The following is a 25,137-nucleotide window of genomic DNA, read 5'->3' on the forward strand; positions in this document are numbered from 1 at the left end:
AGTATGTTATTTCTTTGGAAGTTAGTACAGTGAAATGAAATTTAGTTCAACATTGCCTACGGAGCAGAGACATGTATGGTTCTGACTGTGTACTCATTCCACTTCATTTTTTTTTTTTTTTCTAGTATAGTTCATTCCTCAACCCCAAGAAAATAATAAGAAAAAGCACAAACAATTATTAAGAAAAATGCCCCGAGGCATTTAAATAGTGATTTTATGAAAAGGCAGCATTTCCCGTCTTCCCCTCCAAGTTGGAGGCCAGAGCTCCTGGCCAAAGCGGGAGGGGTCAGCATCCTTCATCTTTCCAGCCAATTCTGGCTTCCTCCCATCTCCTAGAGTGATTCTGTTGAAGTTATTAAAAGCCCTGACCCCCTCATTTCAGTTGAGATTTCAAACTAAAGAGACAGTATTTTTTTTTTTTTTAATCTATCCTGGTTACCTACCTTTTCCATTTTTTTTATCACTTTGTTTATAACATACCACTCATCTCAAGCCCCCACCTCAGCTCACATCATCATTCTCAATGACCTTGAAACCCATTTCAATGTGAAAATAAACATCCTCAGGCAGAACTCTTAACATCCACAACATCTGCCTCAAACTGTACTCAGAACTTTTTAAAGTACTTTATTTTCTTTCGCTGAGGAGAAGGTATTTTTCAAGGCCAAGTGATTCTTTCTCCTTGAACCTTTTCTGGAAAATTGTTTCATCAGTTTCCCGTCTTACAGTTTGGACTTCCCCCACTTTTACAAAATGCTTAACTTTCCTCATCCTGAATTAAAAGCTTTCTTTACCCTGATTTTAGCACAAGCTATTATCTAACCTCACCTCTTAACTACATGCTCCATCAAAATGTAGTTTCTGTCAGAATCTCTGGGCCACACCTGTTCATTCACAGCTTGACCACAATAGAGCTTCTATCCTCACCATTGTTGAAAATGCTCTCTCAAAAGTTGAGAATGATTTCCTTCTCACAAAGCTTGGTCTCAATTTCTAGAGCTCTACAACCTGAGTAACCATTGACTTTTCAATATCTCTTCTATTAATTTTTTTCACTCTTGTTTCTTAAAAGTTTCTTTGACCGGAGCCCTTGGTCCTTCTTTCTCATTCACATCCAGTAGTCAAGTCCAGTTGCTTCTACCCCTGCAGGGATCCACCTTTCTCTGACCACTGCAAGAGCTTATTGTCTCCTGTCTAGACCACTGCAATGGCTTCCCCACTGGTCTCCCCAAATCTTGCTTCTCCCTATAAATATGTTCTTCACAATAGTCACACTGTTATTTTTATTTTCAATAGTCTTATAACCATAGCAAAAATTACCCATAATACATATTACTATTAAAGTTATCAAACAGCGCTGACTATAACAACAAAAACTCTTAGGAAATACCACTACTAACACTGCCACCAGTTGCTTATTGAACATCTCCTATGTAGTGTGATCTCTATAAACATTTAGGTGATTGAGTGTGTGTGTATATATGCACACCTATATGTATATATACACACGTATATAATATACACGTATACACATACATGTATATGCACATGTGCACACACATACATATACAGACACATGTATATTTACACAGACACATATGTATATATACACATTAAAATTTAAATATTAATACACTTATGTTATTTTTTAAAAACACAAATATGATCAAACCCTTCTCTTGTTCAAGCAACCTCATTTATTCACCATCGTTGAAAGACTGAAATTTAAAACCTCAGGCATTCCAGTGCCCTTCAAAATCTAATTGCAGTTTATCTTTCAAATGTTGCTACTTCCCTTTCTGGACTACCCAACTTTTTCAGGACAGTCTAATTTGTGCTACCATGTCTTTGAGCATCTTGTTTCCCTACTTCCTTTCTTTCTCCATTTGTTGTGATTTTGCTTTCATTTGGCTCAAATGCCAATTTGATTTTGAATCTTATATTTCCCATTTGGAGTTGTTCTGTCCTTTGTGTTTTATAATACCTAGTATACATTTCCATTATTGCTGTATTATATTCTGGTTTGCATACTGATTATTTGTCTATTCTCATCACTAGATTATAAGTATCTTGAGGGAAAAAATCTCATTTGTCCTTCATTCATGAAACACTTAGGATACTGAGTTTCATTTAGTAAGATATCAACAAATATTTCCTGAATTGAACTGTACAAATTTAAAATTTATGACTTTTTGTCTACTTGACATAATTTAATGAATATAAATGAGTTGGTACTTAACATAATAATATCAAATTTTTTGACTAGATCACCCATATTCTCCAGAATTTTTGTTTGCCCAAGTATTTCTAGAATCCCTAGGACTTATATTCATATCCCAAATGTTTCCTGGGCTGGACCCATTTGTGGATCCTCATTGAGGACACTTTACTATATGGCTAATGGGGCCAGTGAATTAGAAGGTCTCCCTTGCCAACTGGAAGAAACTTAACAGTTTTTCTAAGTCTCAAGGTGTCTGGGAAGGTGTTGATGCACAGAATCCGAGCCTCCGCCTACAGTCTTAGCTGCTGAGTAACTCGGATATGCTGACACACTAGCTGCTATTCTGCTGTTGCTTTGACCTGTTTCTCTCAGCTCTATCTACTCGTGTCCGTCCCTACTACCTAGAGTTTGTTTCCATCGCCTTCTGTTTATATTTACTGTTGATCTGCTCCTTCACCTAGTGGTGGAATCTCCTCTTGTTGGTTAGCCTTTTACTGGTGGGGAAGTCCTTAGAGCAGATACAGGTTCCCTGTGATGGTGTTTTCCCATCAGGTACTCTTCAAGTGCTGACACCCAAAGCTCCTACTGGGTCTCTCTGCAATTGGGCTCCTACTCAGATGCCCTTTAACCAGTAACTAAGTCATGTCTGTATGTATCTGAAATCAAAGTTTCGACAAGATTCAAAGTCTTTCTCACTGAGCTATATTTTAAACCTCTGACCGAATCAGGGCTGGGGCTAGATATGCACGTCTGTTGTATATCTAGGCATTCTGTGGTAGTTAGGGAGACTTCACCATATAGAGAAATGCTGAAAGAGTACTGTCTACTTTTATATGTCATTGCATCAAAGTTTCAGTACTATTCAAGCCAAAATATTTTATCACATATAAAATCAGTGTTATTAAGACTCTTCTATGTCTTATTGGCTAAGGAAATACATATTTTTTAAAATTATATAAGTGATTGTGCTATGTAAACCTATAAACGTCTACTGACAAGACACTCAATATTTTTAAGATTCTACATATCTTTCATGTAAAAAGTTTAAGAGAACAAGGTCTTTGGAGTCAGACAGTTATGACTTAATTTATGATTCTGACACTTAATGGATGTTAACTTGGGCACAATAAAATCCTATTTGAAAATAATCTAAAACGGACAAGAATCTGAAAAAGAAATACACATATATATGTGTGTGTATATATATATATGAATTACTTTGCTATACACATGAAATACATTATAAACCAACTATACTTCAAAAAAATTAAATAAAATTAAGAAAAATCTGACATGAATTCAGTTTCCTTATCAGTAATTCTTCTAAATGTGTCATTTTTATGGCTTTGTTGTGAGAACTAAGTTATGTGTATACACAGTAGGGACCCTCAAAACGATTATTATCACTACTAGTATGGTGATGATTTGGAAAGTTCTGATCTTTTTTTTTTTAGAAAAGCCTGTTTAAAATTTTTCATTTTAAAAACTCTTAAATTTTTATTCCTCTTATTTTCTATTCTCAAATCTGAGTTCAACCACTTAGAACAAGCCTTTCCCATGTGCTGCTAGACCCTTTCTTAAGGCTTTAAAGTTACATTCCCCCTCAGAAATCACTAATCTAATTCACTAAATCATGTCTTAAATTTTTAATGTTAAGATTAAATTTATACTTTCTAGCCTATTTAGTTCTTAAGAAGTACGTAATTTTTTTCATCTACTCCTAAACAAACTCACCGTTTTTGCAGGAAAATTCCTCTTGTTAAAATCTTTTGGAATCTTAATATTTTGATGCCATGTCACTTTAAGATTGCCTCTCTTTTTATAAAATAATAAATATTTCCTTTATTATCCCAAGAACAATGTATATGTTAAATATCAGAAATATCTTCAGACTACAAAAATTCAAAAAGTATTGGTAAGTACCACTTAGATGAACAAAGGAAAAACGGAGTATTTTAAGAGCACAGAAGAGTATGTTTTAGGCTGTTTCTTCTTTGTGTTTACATGAAGTCAGGGGATGTGATGGTAGAATCTTTTGTGGTCAGTCTATTGGAACCTATGATCGTATCCCCACTCACTCTCCCTCATTCCTGTCATGTTCTCATTTCCTTATTTTACTTAGCTCCAATTCTGCGGCCAAACATTCCGTTTACTCTTTCGTGTATACCTTGAACTAACTTTCCATTTTCTGTTCTGTTCTCTCCTCGCCTTTCTCCACCCCTCTTCTCACTTCTCCTCTGCGTCCCTCCTTTCCCGCCTCTCTTCCCTTTTTCTTTCACCCATGAACTCCACACTCAAACTGTGGCACCTCATAGCTAGGATGTCCTCAGCGAAGACCCTGACTTTTCCCAATAAATCTCCCTTCCACCGTCACCTCCATCTCAGACAAGGGTAACCTCATTTCTCCATATGTACAACTCAAAGTCTTGGCATCCACTCTGACTATTTTCAGCAAAGCAGACAGAATGAGCTTGTCCACATATCAGCTGGACTGGACCACTCATTAGCTCACGTTCCTCCAAGAGCGCTCCCTTCTTATCAGCAAAAAAGCAAAAGTCCTAACAATGATCTACAGACCTTATGTAACTCATTCTTTAACTTCCTATTCTTATCTTCTATTCTTGTCATTTTTTCTTCAGGAAGTCTTCCATTTATTTTTTTTCTCAAATATGGCAGGTATGTTCCTACCTTACATTCTTTGCCCTGGCTGTTTCCATTGTCATAATACATATCCGCGCAATATCCACACAGCATGGTTTCCAGTATTTCGGATTTTTTTTCATAAATTCTACCAAAAATAAGGCCTTCTGTGACTATTATCCTTTTAAAAACATGTATCTTCCCTTTCTCCTTCTTTTAACTCCATTTCCTACTTTATTTTTCTTCATTTGTGATGGTTACATACTTTTTTAAAAACTTATTTTGTTTATGGCATATCTCACACATGTTGGAATAAGTTTCAGGAAGACAGGGTTGCTGTCTATTATGGTCACTGCTGTATCCTCAATGGGTACAAGAGTGCCTGGAAAATAGCAGTCACTGAGTGCAACCGTTGTATAAATAAATAAAGGCCTTAGATGGTTCATATAAACTTTGGTTAATGTTGAAAGATGTCATGCATTATCATGAACAAATGATAAAAATGAAAGTTATTTTTTGTAAATTAAGGAAATGATTCCAAGTATCTTTACTATCTAAGCAGCACATACACACTAGCCATTAAACAACAGCATAATTTTTGGTACTAGTTTTATTTTTCTACAATGTGGAAAATTACATATATGAAGTTGGAAAGTGAGAGGTTCTATGGCTGTTCAATCTGATAAATTCATTATTGATGTCACTTTTTATTAAAAAAGCAATCTTGGCAAACTGGAATGATTAGCATCAGCCTTACAACATTTTTTATTATGGAAACTTACCAAAACCTTACCAGCTCTTTGCAAATCCCAGGCACATTATTATTTCATCTATAAGATACCTCTTCAAGTACCTTTAAAAGAGGGATTTTTAAAAACTTAAAATTTTAAGAAACAAAATCTCAGAGTTCCCACCGTGGTGCAGTGGGATTGATGGTGTCACTGGGATGCAAGTGCTATCCTCAATCAGCCCTTGCCACAGCTGTTGCATAGGCCTGCAACTGTGGCTCAGATCTGATCCCTGGCATAGGAACTCCATATGCTACAGGGCAGCCAAAAACCAAACAAACAAAGCACAACAACAACAAAAAGAAACAACAGAAAAAAATAGAACCTCAATACTATTAGCATGCAGAACTATGGTAATAATTAACAATTCCTTAATAGCACTAGCACCAGGGATTAGCAATTCCTACTCAGCTCTTAAATCTCCTCGAATGTTCCATTTTTAAAATTTTTAAAAAATTTTTTATTACTCAAATGAATTTATCACGTGTAGTTGTATAATGATCATAACAATCTGATTTCACAGGATTTCCATCCCACAGCCCAGGCACATCCCCCCATCCCCCAAACTGTCTCCTCCAGAGACCATAAGTTTTTCAATGTCTGTGAGTCAGCATCTGTTCTGCAAAGAAGTCAGTCTGTCCTTTTTGCAGATTCCACATGTCCGTGAAAGCACTGGATGTTGGTGTCTTATTGTATGGCTTACTTCACTTAGCATGATAGTTTCTAGGTCCATCCATGTTGCTGAAAATGCCGGTATTTCATTCTTTTTAATGGCTGAGTAATATTCCGTTGTGTATATGTACCACATCTTCTTGATCCACTCCTCTGTTGATGGACATTTAGGTTGTTTCCATGTCTTGGCTATTGTAAGTAGTGCTGCAATGAACATCAGAGTACATGTGTCTTTGCGAGTCATGGTTTTCTCTAGGTAGACTCCCAGGAGTGGGTTTGCTGGATCAAATAGTAAAATTGTTTTAATCAAGAACCAAACGAGTTCTCCAAGGCTCTTCCTCACTTGTTGGTTTTTTTTTATTTTTTATTTTTTTGTGTTTTTTTTGTCTCTCTTTCTCTCTTGCCCTCCCTCCCTTTCTCTTTAGCTCTGCTCTTGCTGTGTTATTGTTTTGGCTCAGCAATGTATTCTAGAAATAACTCCTAACCAGTTTAGAGTTAATCCTCATTTCTTTAACCACTGTATATTACTCCATTTGAATATTTAGAATCATGCAAATAATCCCCCCTCATTTGGGTTGCTCCTTGAATTTTGCCTTTACCAATAGTGCTTCAGTGAATAGTATTGAACATAGGTCTTTTCATAGTTTACCAATATATCTTTGTAAAAGTTTCTTATACAAAGAAAAGTCTTATTTAGTTATTTGTCAAATTCTCCTCCATGGGGTTGCATCATTTGGCAGTCCTACCAGCAAACATTAGAGTTCCTGTTTCCCCAAAATCATGGCCAACAAAGTATTATCAAACCTTAGAAATTTTGCCAAACTGATAGCTGAGTAATGGTATCTGAGAATAGTTCTAATCTATACTTTTCTTATGAATATGGCTTCATATCTCTTATGGACTTTTTGTATTTCTTTTTTTGAGATTTTTTTCTTTGTCGTTATTGTTTCCCCCCACTACGTTTTAGATTTTTTTTTAACACGGTAGGAATATTTTTTCTCAAATTATAAATTATAAATAAATTTTCCCAGCTTATCATTTGTTACTTCGCTTATAATATATTTTGTCGTGCAATGTTTTTGCTTTTATGCAGACAAACTTGTGAGCATTTCTCCACATTTCTTCTGATTTTCGAATCCTAATTAGGAAAGTTTACCTACACCTAATTTAGGGAAAATTCATTCATCTAATTTTATTATTTGTATCGTTTAATATTTACATTGACTTCTTGGATTTATTTGGAATTTGCCCTTGTACACTCTGAAGAACTGATTTTTCTTTCTCGTGGTTATCAGATTATTCTAACACCATTGGAAAGTCTACTTCCCCCTCTTCACTGATTTGGGTGACAGTCTTTATTATATACTAAATACCCCTACATATAATGGCTATTTCTGAATTTTCCATTTAATCTCATTCATCTGTCTATTCCTGTTCCCAACCAATGTTGGTTTAATCAGAGAGGCTTTTCTATCTGGTAGGGCTTTTTCTCCTTATTGTTTTTCACCAGTGTTTTCCAGGCTATTTTAAATTGTGTGTTTTTTCAAATAAGCACGTGAAAACTTGTATAATGCAGGGAAAACAAAGAATTTTTGATGGTATCTTTGTTGGGATAATGTTCAGCTTCTACATTAACATAGGGAGAAATGATGTCCATGATATAAGGTTTCCTGGTCAAGAACACGTCTTTCACTTGTTCATGTCTGCGATTTAGAGGAATTTCATGTTTTTCTCAGCTTATGTTTAGATATTTATTATTTGGTATTGTAAGTGAAATCTCTTCATTACAGCTTCAAATAGTATTAGTTTTCATGTATAAAATATTTTGATTCCTTTCAAGTTGATTTTATAACTCATTTCTCTACAAAATTCATTATTTATATTTATTTATTCCTTTGGGTTTTCTTTTACTTGCATTATTTTATATACAAAGAGATATTCTTACCTCTTTACCCAATTCTTATGCTTAGAATTGGTTTCCTTTATGTAAAAACATGATACTAACCAGAAGTGGGGATTGTAGGATATTCCTGTCTTATTCCTGACTTTTGTGGGAAAGTTTCTACTATTTCTCTCTTAAATTAAAAGCTTTAGAAGTTTCTTCAGCATAAAGCTTTTTAAAAAACTAAGTGATTTTACAATTGAAGTTGTACTTTTTCAAATGCCTTTTCTGCTCTAAGAAGATAGTCATAGGATTTTTTTCTCTATATCTCTCTACTATGATGGAGTATATAAATTACTTCCTGATATTGTGTCATCCATGCATTTTGAGGAAAAAACATTAACTTTTTAATGTTACATTGAATTTTTTGAGAATATTTAATATTTTAATTGATATATTTTATTGTACTCTATTTTTTTTGTTGATGCTTCTAACTAGATGTTATTTTTATATTTGCTCTAACATTTTTTGTTGCCTTCAGTGGGAGAGTTATTTTTAAATTACCTAGTCCCCCATCACTAGAAGCAAATGTACTCTTATCCACATAATCATTTTATTGTTTACTTTTATACTTAAAAAATTAAAATTGTATCAATTTTAGATTTACCTTGTAGAATGCATAAAGCTTAAATGTGTAGCTGTAGTTCAATTAATGCCTGCATTATTTGATCACTTCTGATATCAAAATCAACATTTCCATCACAAAATATTTCCTCATGTTCCCTTTGCACTTATAGACTTTTAATATTACCATGTTATAAAGTTCCTTTAAATTTACAACTCAATCAGACAGCAAATGAATACAATAAAAAGTTAATATGGCACACATACTATTTGTAACTAACTTAATGATAGCAGGAAATAATGACTTTTAATTTCTTTGTAATTTAGCTGCCAAAAATGTAATAATTCAGTAGTCTTTATCCATTATGTTTAATGGTATTTGTCCATTTTTTTCTGTTTATTTTTAAGTTTATTTTTTGTCTGTTTAGGGCTGCACCTGCAGCACATGGAGGTTCCCAGGCTAGGGATCGAATTGGAGCTGTAGCTGCTGGCCTACACCACAGCCACAGCAACGTGGAATCTGAGCCGCATAATCAACCTACACACAGCTCACAGCAACGCCGGATCCTTAACCCACTGAGTGAGGTCAGGAATGGAACCTATGTCCTCATGGATACTAGTCAGATTCGTTTCTGCTGAACCACAACAGGAACTCCCATTTTTTTCTATTTATACATGAATTTATATTTAGTACAGTTAGAAACATACATTGTGAGATCTGGAATTGGTCATATAGTCCATTCTCTACATTTTACAGATGAAGCAACTAAAAAATGGATATTGTCTTGCCCCAGTTGATAGTTATAGATTGAAAAAACAGAGCAAAACCCAATCTTTTCTTTCTGAGCTAAGCTTGTTCTGCCTCAATATATTAATGTTTTTTCCCTAACCCTGATGACTAATAGCAAATAGTCAATTTTTTAATTACTTCATGTAATATGTATATTAGGGGAATATGTATATTAGGGATGTGCAATCTATGCCATATGATTTAATTCTTAGACATGGAAATATAAGCGTTACTTTAATTTTCATTTTTTAAAGGAAGAAACAATTTCAGAAAACTTAGCTAGTTCAAAGTCACTATAATTACTAGGTGAACTGTTTGCAATAAAAGAAATGCGGCACATGAATTGGTATCTGTATTCTTCATGTATCTTTTAAATTGCTACCAGGTAGAATCAGAGAGTAATTTTTTCCTTCTCTTTTGCTGCCTTAGAGCAGCCCCCTCCCTTTCCCAAGTGGCACGATTTCAGTGGTGCTGTACCGAAAGCAGTTTGTTATTGCACTGATGTGAGTTGAGAAGTTTATCAGTGACCTTCCTTTTCTTTATCCTCACTTCAATCAGCAGCCCTCATTTACTTGTTTCTTATAACTCCTTCTACTCATTCTGAGACACCCAATCTTGGCAAAACCACCTCCTTTGAAAGAATTTATTGGCTTTTTTCACAATCCAGTAGAGAAGGCTGCAAGTTCATTCTTCACAAAAACTTTTCAGTTTAAAGAGGATGATGTCTCTGTTGAATGAAGCCAAGGGGGAAAATTCAAATTGTGAGTTCCAGCTTCTGCAAGCTGATGGAGATAGTACATGGGAGCATTAGGAACTTTTCAATTAAGAGGACTTACCATATATGTGGTCTTCATTGAATTTATAGTTAGCCTTGCTCAAATAAAATTATACTCTCAAAGATGTAACAATTTATAGAGACCATGTCTTCCTGCATGGGGAGACCATGTCTTCCCATGCTCTTCAGTAATATGACTCATTACACACAGTGGTTACTGTGGGTTAGAATCTTTGGGATATCTGTAGTATAAAAAGTATCTCTCAAAAAAATTTTAATTTCCCTACCATTTTCCCCAACCTTTTACAATCATTGAGAAGGAGCAAATTGGTAAGAACATTGTGTATCTGACATTTTAATCTTTTGGGAGGGTGTTTAAAAGTTCCAGTTTTCTTTTTACTTCTGTAGACTGTGAATGTAATTAATGTGCTTTCTACTATTCACATAGAAAGTTTATGACATAAACTTTTAACTACCTTTTATGTTAATAAGATTTTGCTGGTAATATTTGGTACTCATATGTTAAGTATCAAAGGAAAAAGAAGACATTATGACATTAAGTTTTTTTTTTTTTTTTTTTTTGCTTTTTAGGACTGCACCTATAGGACATGAAATTTCCCAGGCTAGGGATTGAATCAGAGCTGCAGCTGCTGGCCTGCACCACAGCCACAGCAACACTGGATACAAGCTGCGTATGTGACCTACACCACAGCTCTCAGCAATGCCAGATCCTTAGCCCACTGATTGGGGCCAGGGATTGAACCTGTATCTTCACGGATACTAATTGGGTTCGCTACTGCTGAGCCACAATAGGAACTCCGATATTAGCTTTTTTAACTGAAAAAATATTTAATTTTTCCCAAGTGGAGTCTTGTTGATTTTGTATTTATTGATTCTCTTACAAAATTTAACTAGTATCTTTTGTATAGCTTTATGTTTTCCATGAGGAAATGAGCTAAAAGCACTGCAAATGAGATAAGACTTACTGGGATTTGAGATTTAAAGTAGGGCAAAACTGAAGGGAAAGGATGAAAAAAGAAATGGATTTCTTTCCATTTCCAAACAAAATAGAAGAAAATATTGGAGAGAAAGTTGAGAATAAAATAGATGAACAAGGACACCAACTTTTGGACACAGATTGACATCACCCACATTTTCCTTATTCCTTTGTTGCCAAAACTCAGCCTCTTTTCATGTGTTTATTGATCATTTTTATAACTTCCTTGGAGAAAAGTTTATTCAGGTACTCTGCCCAATTGGAAATGAGGTGTTTTTTTGCTTTTGCTTTTTTTTTCAGGAATTCTCTTGTATTAAGGATATTAATCTGTTAATCTGACTTGCAAATATTTTCTCCCATTCTGCAGATTACCTTTTTATATGTTAATGGGGTCATTTGATGTATAACAACTTTAAACTTTCATGAAGTGAATTTGTCTATTTTTTTCTTTTGTTACCTGTCTTTGGTGTCATAGCAAAGAAATTGACCATTACCTGTGCTGTAACCCTTGTCTTCTAAGAGTTTTGTTGTTCTATGTCTTACATTTAGGTCCTTCCTTCATTTTGAGTTGATTTTGAAACATGGTGTTATTTAAGGGTCCAATTTCATTCTTTTGCATGTGGGTATCTTGTTTTCTTAGTACCATTTTTTGAAATAATGTTTTTTTCCCTATGCAATGGCCTTGGCAGTCTTCTCAACAATCATTTTACTCCATATGGGAGGACTTTACTTCTGGACTCTATTCTATTCCATTGGTCTATATGTCTTCCTTTATGCCAATATTGCCTTCCCTTGATGACTGTAGCTTTGTAGAAAGATTTGAAGTCAGGAAATGTCAGTCCTTCAGTTTTGTTCTTTGTCAAGAATGATTTGGCTATTTAGGGTAACTTTGAGATTCTGTGTTTTAGGATGCATTTTTCTATTTCTGCAAAAAATGTCATTGGGATTCTGATAGGGATTGTATTGATCTGTAGATCACCTTGGGTACTGGTGACATTTTAAAATATTACAATATGCTATTGCAAATGAAATTATTTTTAAATTTCCTTTTCAGTGTGTTCATTTTTTCTGCATGGAAATGTAACTGAATTTTGCGTTGACTTTATACCCTGCTATTTTATTGAATTAGTTTATTATTTCTAGTAGGTTTTTTTTTGTGTGTGTGTGTGTAATCTTTAGTGTTCTTTACATGTAAGATAATATATCTGCAAACAGAGTTAATTATTCTTTCTTTCTAATTTGGGTAAATTTTATGTCTTTTTCTTGCCAAATTGCTCTGGCTAGAACTTGCAGTACTATGTTGAACAGAAGTGATGAAAGCAGGTTTCTTTGCCATATTCATGATCTTAGGGTCAAACTCAGGCAATTTGGCTCTAAAAACCATGTTTTTAACTGCTGTGTTATACTATATCCCTGTACTAAATATTAGAATTATCATAGCATGGGAACTAATAAAAGGTAAGCCCTGTGCTATGCTTCTCCATATCTGTTCTTCACATAGTGGTTGGCAAAGACTGGTCCTGCCTTAACTTCCTCCTCATGCATAGAGAATTGGTATCACATTCTATTACATTCAAAAACTAGAAAAAAGTCTCAAGGCTCTTTTCTGCTGATTTGTGGGAAAGATACTGTTTTAATCACCATTTAGTCTTTTAAAGATGGCACATAAAAGGTCTCCATATTTAGAACTCTTAGAAAACTAGCAGCTTCAGTGTGACATTAGTTAAAAGCTAACACTGAAGAAACTGTGTACTATGTAGTTTAACTCTTGGGCTATTTCTGCTTTTTGGACACATTGCCTAGAAAAGGAGGTTTAAATAGCAAATTGCATTTTTGTGAGTTTTCATTGAATTATAACTGATAGACACTATCGTATTAGGATCAGGTGTTCATCATAGTGACTGGTTATTTACATTTTGAAATGGTCACGAGGACAAGTCTAGTTCCCATCTGTCACCATACAAAGTTGTTACAATATTGACTGTATTCCCTGTGGTGTATATTACATACCCCGCCCCACCTGTGGCTTCTTAATTTTATAACTGAATGTTTGCAATGTTTAACCCCCTTCACCTGTTTTGCCTTCCCTGCAACAACCCTCCTCTCTTGCAACTACCAGTTTCTGTATCTATTAGGCTGTTTCTGTTTTGTTTTGTTTTTGTTCATCTTGCTGTTAGATTCCACATATGAGATCATATAATATGTCTTGCTCTACCATTTCACTTAACATAATACCCACTAGATATATCTCTATTGTCCCAAATGATAAGATTTCATTCTTTTTTTTTATGGCTGAAAAATTCTTTGTACATGTACACCACATCTTCTTTAACCATTCATTTATCAATGGCTGCTTAAGTTGTTTCCAACTCCTGGCTATTGTGGATAATGCTGCAATGAACATAGGAGTGCATATATCATTTCCAGTTAGCACAATTATTTTCTTTGGATAAATACCCAGAAGTAGAATTTCTGGATTATATGGAAGTTTTATTACTAATTTTCTAAGGAAACTCTGTATATACTGTTTTCCATTTAGGCTGCACCAATTTACATTCTCACCAACAGTGCATGAGGGTTTGCATTGCTATACATACAAACAATCATTACTTGTAGACTTTTTGATGATGGCCATTCTGACAGGTGTGAGGTGATAATTCACGGTGAGTTTTGTTTTTTGGGCTTTTTAAAAAAGATTTGTTTATTTATTTGCATTCAAATAAATGAGTGATGTTAAACATTTTTTCATGTGCTAATTGGACATCTGTATAACTTCTTTAGGAACCTGTCTATTCAGTTCCTCTGTTCATTTTTTTAAATTGGGGTGTTTATTTTTTGATGTTGAGTTTTATGAATTGTTACATATTTTGGATATTAACTCCTATTACATATATGCTTTGCAAATATCTTCTACCATTCAGTAGTTCCCCCCCCCCATTTTTTAAGGTTGCACCCACAGCATATGGAAGTTCCCATGCTAGGGGATGAATTGGAGACCTGCCTGCTGGCTTACACCATCACAGCAATACCAGATCTGAGCTGCATCCATGACCTATGCCACAGCTTACAGCAAATCCACTGATTGAGGCCAGGGATTGAACCCACATCCTCATGGATACAAGAGGTTCTTAGCCTGTTGAGCTACAGTAGGAATTCGTGTTTTTATTTTTTGTTAAAGTATACTGCTGAGCCACGGAGGAACTCAGCCAATGTTTTTAGTTTTGCAAATGTCTCTCTTTTACATATTTTCTGGGCACTTTTTAAACTGCTGTTATTTGACTGGGTTATGGGGCAAACAAGATCACGTGTGAGACCTGTAAGAGGAGAGTCTCAGTTTCCTACAGCACTTTGGGACTCTTGGATATCAGCCCCATTGGTTTTCTAAGCCAGTCATTTGGGGGCTGCTGTCTCCAGTGTAGATCCCAAGGACTGAGGTGTCTGATGTGAGGCACCAAACCCTCACCCTCCAGAAGAAGCACCTATCAAGTAAGACACCTCCCTATTTAGTGCCCCATGCTGGGAAAGGGGTTTGAGAGCATTTCTCTGTCCTTTTCATCCTTTGTCGTGGAGCAGGTGTTCAGCTAATTTTCAGGCTCTTTCCAGAGGGAACTGAACCAAATATAGTCATATGTTTATTGTGTCTGTGGGAGGAGGTAAATTCAGGCTCTTCTTACTGCCATCTTAAACTGCCTGCCCCCAAATTTTAACATATTTTGAAATTCATTTTATATGCATAGAATATATGCTAAATATTTTCTTTCCATTCAACCTTAAGATGCTTCTCAGAATATTAAGAAGAGCTATGACTTGAAAAATTGGCTTTTTGTTTTTGGCAAAAGTACAAATTGGCATTTTTGATGAAACACATGGATAATTGTAAAGACAAACTTCTTTTTTTTAAATGACTAAGGTTTATGGAATGCTGAGAATCTTAAAGAGCAGGGAAATGATTCTATGTGGACAAGTTAAAGAATGTAGAATATTCTATGGATATTGGAAAACAATATAGACTATATTAATTTCTATATATTCTCAAATATAGAATTTTTATGGCTTAACAGATATTTATTTATTCCATAATAAAGTGTACGGAATATCATGAAAGGAAATAGATGTGATTTTAGTTCTGGGATATATGTGATAATGAAAATATAGCATTGAAATAAAGTGACAAATTCTTATCCTTTAGTGTTTAGTTTCCTCCTATTTAAACATATAATCTATTCACATGTTTTTCTATCTCATGGGAAATGAGATCCCTGAGCTCCATTCCTAGTACCAGGCTGGTGATTCTGAAATGTGAAGTACACTGCCTCCAAAGACTCTGTGGGGTTTGAGCCAAATTTGCCCTCCGTGAGACCTCGCTTGCCATTGTGGAATGGCTTAGTCTTTCTTTTCTTTGTCTGATCTCCTTACTTCTTGACTAGTATTCCCTTGGATCATATCTTAATATGTAACATTCGCAAAAATCTTATACTCAGGGTCTGCCCCTAAAACTATGGGACATGTTGATTTTGGGTTCTTTAGAATGAGCTGATTAGAATAAAATGGTTAGCTTTGGGAATTTCAAGTTGGTTCTAGGTAGATAATACAATATGATATCTAAATATCCAAAACTTCAATGTGTAGTGCTTGAACTTCAAGTTACCTGTTGTAAAAGGCTCACAAAAAGGCTGACTCAAATTTTTAATAGTTTCTAATTCTTCCGTATTTATTTCACATCATATCTCTTGCTGATAAATTTACCCAACTTTGATCATAAACAAACAAATTATAAACAGCAAGGGACTAAATATATTGATTTCTGCAAAGTAGTACATATACGAAAGTCTTAGAGTAATCCGTGGACATATCAAAAGAGCAAGCAAAAGGGAACTTATTCTCAATGAGATTATGTGAAACTAAGAAAAATGCCAAGTCCTCATCTATTTGAAACTGGCCTACCAACCAGTACATTCTTTGAAATTAGAAATGAAAAATCTAGATTGGAATTAAAAGAGTGGTTGATAGTTTGGCTATTGAAACAAAGCAGGTCCATCTGTGCTTAAGATACAAGAAGAAAAGCAAAAATGACAAATAATAAGCAATCAAAAGGAAAGCAATCAGGAATAAAATACATAATTTAGAAAAGGGAACATTAAAATGGCCAAGAAACCAAAAATCAGATATAAGGAGGAGCAATAATGTTTTAAGTACTACTTGAATACCAGCAGTTTCTCTCTGGAGAGATTTATATTTTCTGAATAATTAAAGGTAGCCTAAAAAGTGAAATCAGATTCAAATTTATTTTTTCCCAACTGCTGCTTTTTCTTGACAGGCTGAAGCAGAAAACACTGAAAATGTCTGTTAGTAACATTTTGAAAAACCCATAGCCTCTGGTGAGATATAAAGGCAAGTTCTTCCGAAGACATTTTTTCCAGAGATAATATTGACATATATAACATGTCATTTTAAGGTGTACAACCTGATGACTTGTTACAAGTATGTATTGTGAAGTGATTACCACAATAAGTTTACTTAACATGTAAGTGATTACATGTCATGTAACTGCCATGTTTGTGTGTGTAGTGATAATATTTAAGTACTACGCTCTTAACGACCTTCAAGTACATAATTCTGTGCTGTTAATCAGTCACGATGCTATACGTTAGACTCCCAGAACTTACCACTTATAGAAATAAGTGGCATTTGGCACCTTTTGACCAATATTACATCTTCCCATTCCATTCACCCTGCTCCACTCCCCACTCCCAGCCCTTGGCATTCTCTACTCTACTTACATGAATTTGGTTTTTTGAGATTCCACAAGTGAATGGTTTGAATACTTTCTCACCAACATGGCAGCCTTGTTTGTTTCTCTTCTCCCTGCATCTCCTAGCTGACCTATATGTTCTTCAGGTCCCAGTATAGGTATAACTCCTCTGGAAAGCATTTCCTGACTTCTCAAAACTCCTCTCTTACTTTCACATGATACTGTGACTTCTCATTTAGTTATCTGTATCTTCTAACAACTTAGAAATGTCACCACGGTCTATACCTTGATTGCTGAGCACAGAGTCTTGCACATGGCAGTGTACCTAATGAATCAATGTCTTATATGTGGCCACATCAGAACATACAGTGAAATTTTACACGCTAAACAGAGAAGTCTTGCCTATCTGGTAAACTCACTTTGGATTGTCAGTGTGGATTTTGATGTGGAAGATAAAGAGCCTGGCAGAAACAATGCTTCATTTCTTAGTTGATGCCCCAGCAGAGTGCTTCTTCACGGTGGCTTGGCAGAGCAAGCCTTTAATTGAGCACACATGTCCATTCCCTGGGTCATGATTGCTCCATCACCATGGAAATGAGGGCTGTAGGAAGACCCTGATACCTGCATTTCCATAGCTTTCCTTTGCTTACAAACTGATTCTGATTCTTAAAATGCAATGAGAAAAATCTCTCTCTTTTGTGTAAGGAGGGAATAAGGCCTACCTGCTCAAAACAGCATAAAAGCTTCACTTTTACATTTCATGGCTTTCTTCAGGATGCCTCTGTGCCTTTGTGCAGACTAGTCAATTTTCTTAGATTATCTTTACCCCTTTCACTACCTGTATTATTCCTCTTCATCCTCTAAGAACCAGTTTAATTGTTTGTTTTTGGAATCTCCCTAAAACCCCATCAAGTTTGGGACTTTCCTGTTTTCCTCTAGCTCTTTTATTCACATACCTCAGGGTATTTACTCTATTTTCTACTTCTGTTAACTACACTGTGAACTTAAGGCGGGATGTCTTTTTTTCTTGCTTTGCCCATAGAAATAGCTCATTGTTTGAATAGCTATGTTCATTGATAGGAGTAGATTCCAAATTACTGGTGAGATGAATGAGAAAATGCAAAACTATAGGGAAATACAAAGACATCTACTTGAATTCATGACTTTGTATTAAAACCTATGGCTATGAGAACCTCTTATTAAAGATTTGGATCTAATTATTTTTATAATCCAAGAGGTGTTGGGAGAACTGAGAAGGAGAAAAATATATCAGTGCTCATTTGGCTAATAAAAATTTAAAGGGATGTTTTTAAAACTGAACTTTTGAGGGAATTTGTAGCATAAATAGTGACTATGCATGCAATGAATATAAAATGAAACAGTCTTGATTCCTGTTAAATTTCAGCAAAACATTTCACTTCCTTTTACTGGGGAACTCAGAACTGCTCTGCTGCATTTCAATTTTTCTTTTAAGTACCACAGTAGAATAAAATTGTGACCCCAAAATTGGCCTTCTGAAACTGGCATCAGCTATTTCAGGTGGTTGCTTTGAAGTATGGAAAGATAACCCTTCAATGGGATAAATGCTTGACTTTTTCAAATACTGTCATTCAATAGCCATTAGCTGAGCAGAGTTTAAGGTGAGGAAATACAAAATGAGCATGGTATGCACTCATGAGCTAGTGAAGAGAGAAATGAGCCAGGAAGTTTCAATTCAGAACTTGATACAGAGGATGAGGTGAGTACTGCACTTTGGGGGAATATGTGGGTGTGTATTTCCACTCCTCCTCTGCCCCTACACATGACTGCACACATGTGGAGTTTTTTCTTCTCCCATTGCTACACCACACCTACAATTCAAATTCTCAGTCTTCCATTTATTAGCTTCCCGATCTTGGGCAGGCTACTTAATTCTCTGAGGCTTAGTTTCCTCATTTATTAAATAAGAAACTTTCTTCATTCAATAAAGATGATGATCTCTATCTTGCAGTGTTGCTGTAATATTATTTGAAATACTACATTTCAAACATTCCTTTTATGTCTGTTAGTATTTGTTGTAGGTATTTGGGTGCTCCTATGTTAGAGCATTTATATTGACAGGTCTAATATCCTCTTCTTGAGTTAATCCTTTTATCATTAGTGTCCTTCTTTGTCTTTCTCTATGGCCTTTGTTTTGAAGTCTATTTTGTCTGATATGAGTACTGCAACTCCTGCTTTTCTGTCTTTTTCATTTAGCTTTTTCTGTCCCCTCACTTTCAATTTATGTGGGTCTTTTGCCCTAGGATGAGTCTCTTACAGGAAGGATATTTTTCTTGTTTTTTTTATTTGGTCTGCCACTCTATGTCTTTTGGACATTCAGTCCATTGACATTTAAGGTAATTATAATAAATATGTATTTATTGCCATTTTAAACATTCTCCAGTTGATTGTTTCTCCTTTGTTCCTTTCTTTTTTTGATTGGATTATTTCCTTTTATTTTATGCTTGTGTCCTCTTCTTCTTAGTTTTTGTGAATGTATTATTTGGTTTTGATTTGTGGTTTCCCTGTTTTTCAAGTATGTTAACCCCTTCCTATATCTGCTTGCTTTAGCCTGATAGTCATATAGGCTCAAACACATTCTTAAAAAACAAGGTCTAGATTACTTTCCTTCCCCACAGTTCTTTGCATAGAGCATTTCTTAACAATTTTTTTTTTTAATCTCTGAACTTCTCTTTATCACTGCTGAGATTCAGGAGGAGACTTTATATATATATATATATATAAATATACTTATAATATGGTTTGCATTGGAAAACAGTATATGACCACCTTCCTCATCTTGTTCAATCCATTCTGTGAACCCAAGGTCAGGGATCATGGCTTTCCCCGTGGTTGCGATCACAGAGCCTAGTATCAGCAGAAGCACTCAGTAATCTGTTCAGGGAATGCATAACACGCAAATTCTATTTGTTTTTAAAATATGAATGAAAGGTGAGCAAAGCTGAGGATGATATCACAATGTAAGAAATATAAAATCTATAAAATTTCAGTATATGATTCTTTTGATTTTAGTTTACTGACAAATTATTACAGATAATTGCCATTATGTCAGAATCAGTGTTAGTACACAGCGGCAAGGTAATCTCTGATTTGATTGATTTGATCAACAATGAAATTACCTGAGAGCCTCTGATCCTCAAAACTTTCAAGTGGTGCAGTGATATAAAACAAAATCAACTTAATTTCCAGAAACTAGGTCAAGGGGAAGAAAAATACATTTCTGCTGAGCAAGTGCAATAAAAGAGACAATATTATTGGATTTATAATCAAAATGGATAACATAGCCTTTCTTCAGAAATTCTAAATCAATTTTGAACATTATATTTTAAGGACAAGTTTTCCCTGGTCAATAGTGGATTTTTAGATTCTTCCTGAATGCAACCAAACTAGCAGCTACATTCATAAGTTTTCTTGAATATGCCTTAAAAATGTCTTCATAAGCCATTTGTCCAATCACTTAATAAATATGGCTTAAAAATAGGGAAATGTTATAGACATCCTTATCTTACCAGAGATAGATTAGTAAAAGCCAATCAAAACTTAATCTTATTACCTACAAAAAAAAAAAAGCTAATGCCATATATTGGAAATCATTTTCTTTGAAAAAGAAACAAGACTCTAAGTGTTGTTCTTTAAAAAGGTAAATGTTTAAAAAAAAAAAAAGGCAAGCATATCTTCTTTGATTTGGGAGATGCCACCAAAAACACTTTATAGCCCATTAATAAAAATTATTTCTGTTAGTATATGGATAAAATTTATTGTGAACTTAGTCTATTTTAGGTACCATGATACCAATGTTGTATTTGTCACATTAATTATTTTCAAATCAATGAAGCAGATGAGCTGTTTTATCCCTGACAGGAATTTAAGAGGTTAAATAGCTTTTCTAGTTTGTCAGGTATAGAGCCAGAGGACTTGAACCCAAATCCCTTTGATTTAGTCATGGAGACTATAGGTAGGAAAGTGAATGCAAACAGTAGTAAAAATGCAAATCTCATGTGTAAACTAGATTCTCTTTCATTTTACACACACACATATATACATGTACAACATAAAATAATAATTAAAGGAACTTAAGACTGTCCTACTGATTTAACTGTCTTTAGCTCCAGCTGGTTTTGCCCCAAGTTTATTGATGAAAAAATTAACCACCAGCCAATCTGAGAAAGAAATGGGAGATTTTATCCAAGCCAATCTAAGAATTATAACCTAGGAGGCAGTCTCTCAGAGAACTATGAGAACTGCTGCGAAGAGGTAAAGAGGGAGGCCAGTATCCAGCATCTTTTGATTTTGGAGAAGGTGGCATTTGTACTCAAGCTCATACCTCAGTAGAAGGTTACCTCTAGTCATGAGGAACAGACATCTCAGTCAATGGCTTTAGTGTTTTGCTTCAATTTTTTTTTTTTTTGTCTTTTTAGGGTCGCCCCCGCAGCATATGGAGGTTCCCACGGGGGTTGAAGAGAAGCTGTAGCCGCTGGCCTACGTCACAGCCACAGCAATGCTAGATCCCCAGCCCACTGAATGAGGCCAGGGATCGAACATATATCTTCATGGATGCTGGTCAGGTTTGTTTCCGCTGAGCCGCAACAGGAATTCCTAGTGATTTTCTAAGTAGGGGAAGAAACAAGAATCCAAGTACACAAAAACTTTCTCCTGTGAAAACATCTGTCTGAAGACCTGTTCTGTCAGCTTTCTCAGAGCACAGAGCACCTCATCCTGACTGTCAACCTGTATTCCTTTCGGTGTCCTGTAAGTCAGTGACTGCAGTGGCTGGTACTTGATTCTTGTAGAGATGGGTAGTGGACCATATTCTTTATTTTACAGTCCCTTACCTTTCAGTCTTAATTTCAGCCAAAGTTTGGGAGGCATTTCATGACTAATTTGTTCCACAGTGCTAGGAATGCACATTCCCAGATCAGGGAAGGATTTTGTTGACAGGCCACTCGATGTCCTGTTAACAGTAGCTAAAAGCCTCTGAACTGCCTGTCTTGCTAAGTTATGATCCAGGAAGTAGTTCCCTCTTGTTGTTTCTTCTCATAGCTAGAGTTACACGATTATAATCATTGATCTTATGGGACTATATATTTGGTTAATTGTTCAAGTCACCTAATCATTATTTATTTGAAGCTCAGTCACACATTTGCTAATGCAAGAAATAATAACTTTGTAAAATAGGCAGAACTTTCAAGAAATATACTAGTAATATTAATAGAATCATAAGTATTTCAACTAAGAACTTTCATTACGTGCAGCCCCATATCTCCAAGGTCAACTTTCTGGTTTGTTGTGACCAATTGTTAATCTTTAAGGAAAATGACATACTGTTATTTTAGGTAAAATTCACCAAAGATGTCTGTGTGTAAAAGGTGAGTGGTGGGTCATTTTGGTCCTTTAGAGGACTGAGAAAGGAATATTATCTTATAAGCAGTTATAGGGCTGGTGCCAGAGGAAGAAAATTGATCTAATGGTGGAGCAGGTATTTCTGCCATTGGGAAGGTCTGGTTAATGCACAATGCAAATGCACACCAGAGGGGAAGGGGGAGGCCAATGGACATAGAAAAACTTCTATGTTTAAATTTTTTTTTTGTCTTGCTTGAAAATGCATAATTTTATTTCATCAGATGAGTATCTGGAAATCTTCGTGAGGGGTGCAAAATTTAACATTAAGGCAAAAGTTGAATAAACCAAGAGGAGTGTGGAAGGAACAAGTTAATATTTTCTTTAAAAAATTAAAAGGTACAGTAGACTTTTAAACAACATGGGTTTGAATTGTTTAGGTCTACTTACATGCAGATTTTTTTCAACAAACACCTACTAGGGTAGTATAAGATCCAAAGTTGGTTGAAACCATGGATGTGGAACTGCAGATATGGAAGAATTGCTTATAGGGAGGGCTGACTATAAGATTACACTCAGATTTTCAACTGCACAGAGAATGGGCACCTCTAACTTCTGCTTTGTTCAAGGGCCAACTGTATATAATTTTTTATGAAATTAGTGCACTGTGTTTCTTATTTCAGAATAAGACTCTTTTTAGGAAGTTCATGTATTATACTGTCACATAATTTCCAAAGTCATCCTCTAGAATGTGCATTTGAGTCAGTGAAAATCCCCACTATTTATAGCTGACTCAGTAATTAAAGGTCAGATCTGTAAATCCAAATTTTAATATATCTGTAACAGTGTTAACTACATTTCTATTCAAATGTAAAACATCTCAATATCTTTTTAGTAGTTGCTCTCAATTTTTACTATGAATTAATTATATTCATAATGCTTGATGTTTCTCCTGAGCTTATATCAATTGCAATTTCAACTATAAATGCCCTCTGTTTACTTGAAATAGAGCAAAATGCTTTCTTTTGGATATCCTTTCTGTGTAATTGTGGATAATATTTAACTGACGGTAGATTTTCATTATCTCCCTTGACCACTGATTGCTTTTGAATCTATGCCTGAGGATTACATCTACTCCACATTCACCCCAGTGGTTAAAATTTATTAAAGTCAGGATGATGAAAGGAGAAAAATTGGAGAAGTATGCAGACAGATTGAACACTCGATCCCACTGTCAATTTTATTCTTTTTGCATTTTAAATTTATTTTTTAAAATTAGTGTATTATAAAATTTTGGAAAATGCATAAAGATACTATATATTTATATATATATCATTGATATCTGTCACAGAAGTGATTATTTATAACACAACTGTTAACTTCTGTTTTCCTCTTAATCACATATGCAGATTATTTTTATAAAAATAATCAAATATTTATAGTTATTGGTTAGAATCCTTTTTCTTATCTCCTCTACTTCTTTTCGGGATGGAAACAAAAGTGTACCTTTTCATATTAATAAGAGATGTTTGCCAAAGAATTTTGGTTCTCCTCATTTCTGAGCATATGGGAGTATTTCACTTTCTGTATACCTTTAGTCAGGTGGAATCATATTGAGAAAGTTCTGAACAAGTATCATCAGAAATGATGTATGTCATTATGAAGTTGTCATTTATTTGTAAATGGGCAAACTTCCATGGAGTTACTTTCCCAACCACCACAGCAAATGGCATTTAAAATAATGTTTCATTAGTTTGAATTTGCAATTAAGATGAACAAAACCTCCTCTTGACCAACAAAGGACATATAACATAGCCAAGAAACATACCTGTGTTATTTTAAGTCGTCAGAATTTTTAGCCTTTGTTAACCATGGCATAACTTAGCATATCATGACTAATGCACATCCCAGTTCTCATCTGTTGCCAAATGACTTCAACTTACCCTATTCAAGGAGAAAAATCTAAGCCAAAGTCTATGGAAAATAATAGCCAGTTGGGTCAAAACATATGAGTTTCGTGAAAAATTTTTTTAAAAACAAATATTTCTGTAAATATACACACACACACACATATATACTGTGTGAATTAACAATAAAAGTTTCACTAAGGAGTTTCTCCTTGTTCTATCAAGACCAAATCTGACTAGTACCCATGAGGACGCAGGTTCAATCTCTGGCCTTGGTAAGTGTGTTGGGGATCTGGCATTGCTGTGAGCTATAGTGTAGGTCACAGATGTGTCTTAGATTTCTGTTGCTGTGGCATAGGCCATCAGCTGTAACTCCAATTTGACCCTTAGCCTGGGAACTTCCATATGCTGCAGGTGCAGCTCTAAAAAGCAAAAAAAAAAAAAAAAAAAAAAAAAACAAAGAAACAAAATATAGTGATTCTATCTCCATAGCAATGGAAATTTGAAGAGAACCAGGGCGGTTCTCATACAAAAAGTAATACTATGTTCCTAAGTATGTCCTTAAGAATAGGCAGAATTAGAGGGATAGAGAAAAATTTAAAAGACAAAAGATAAATAATAATGTTAAACAACTCACAAGACCAATAAAGCAAAAAGACAGAAGGACCAACTGTAAATGTAAGGAAGAAAAAGGGAGATAACCACACAACCTT

The sequence above is a fragment of the Sus scrofa genome, chromosome 8 (genome assembly GCF_000003025.6).
Source record: "Sus scrofa isolate TJ Tabasco breed Duroc chromosome 8, Sscrofa11.1, whole genome shotgun sequence".
In the NCBI taxonomy this organism is placed as follows: domain Eukaryota; kingdom Metazoa; phylum Chordata; class Mammalia; order Artiodactyla; family Suidae; genus Sus; species Sus scrofa.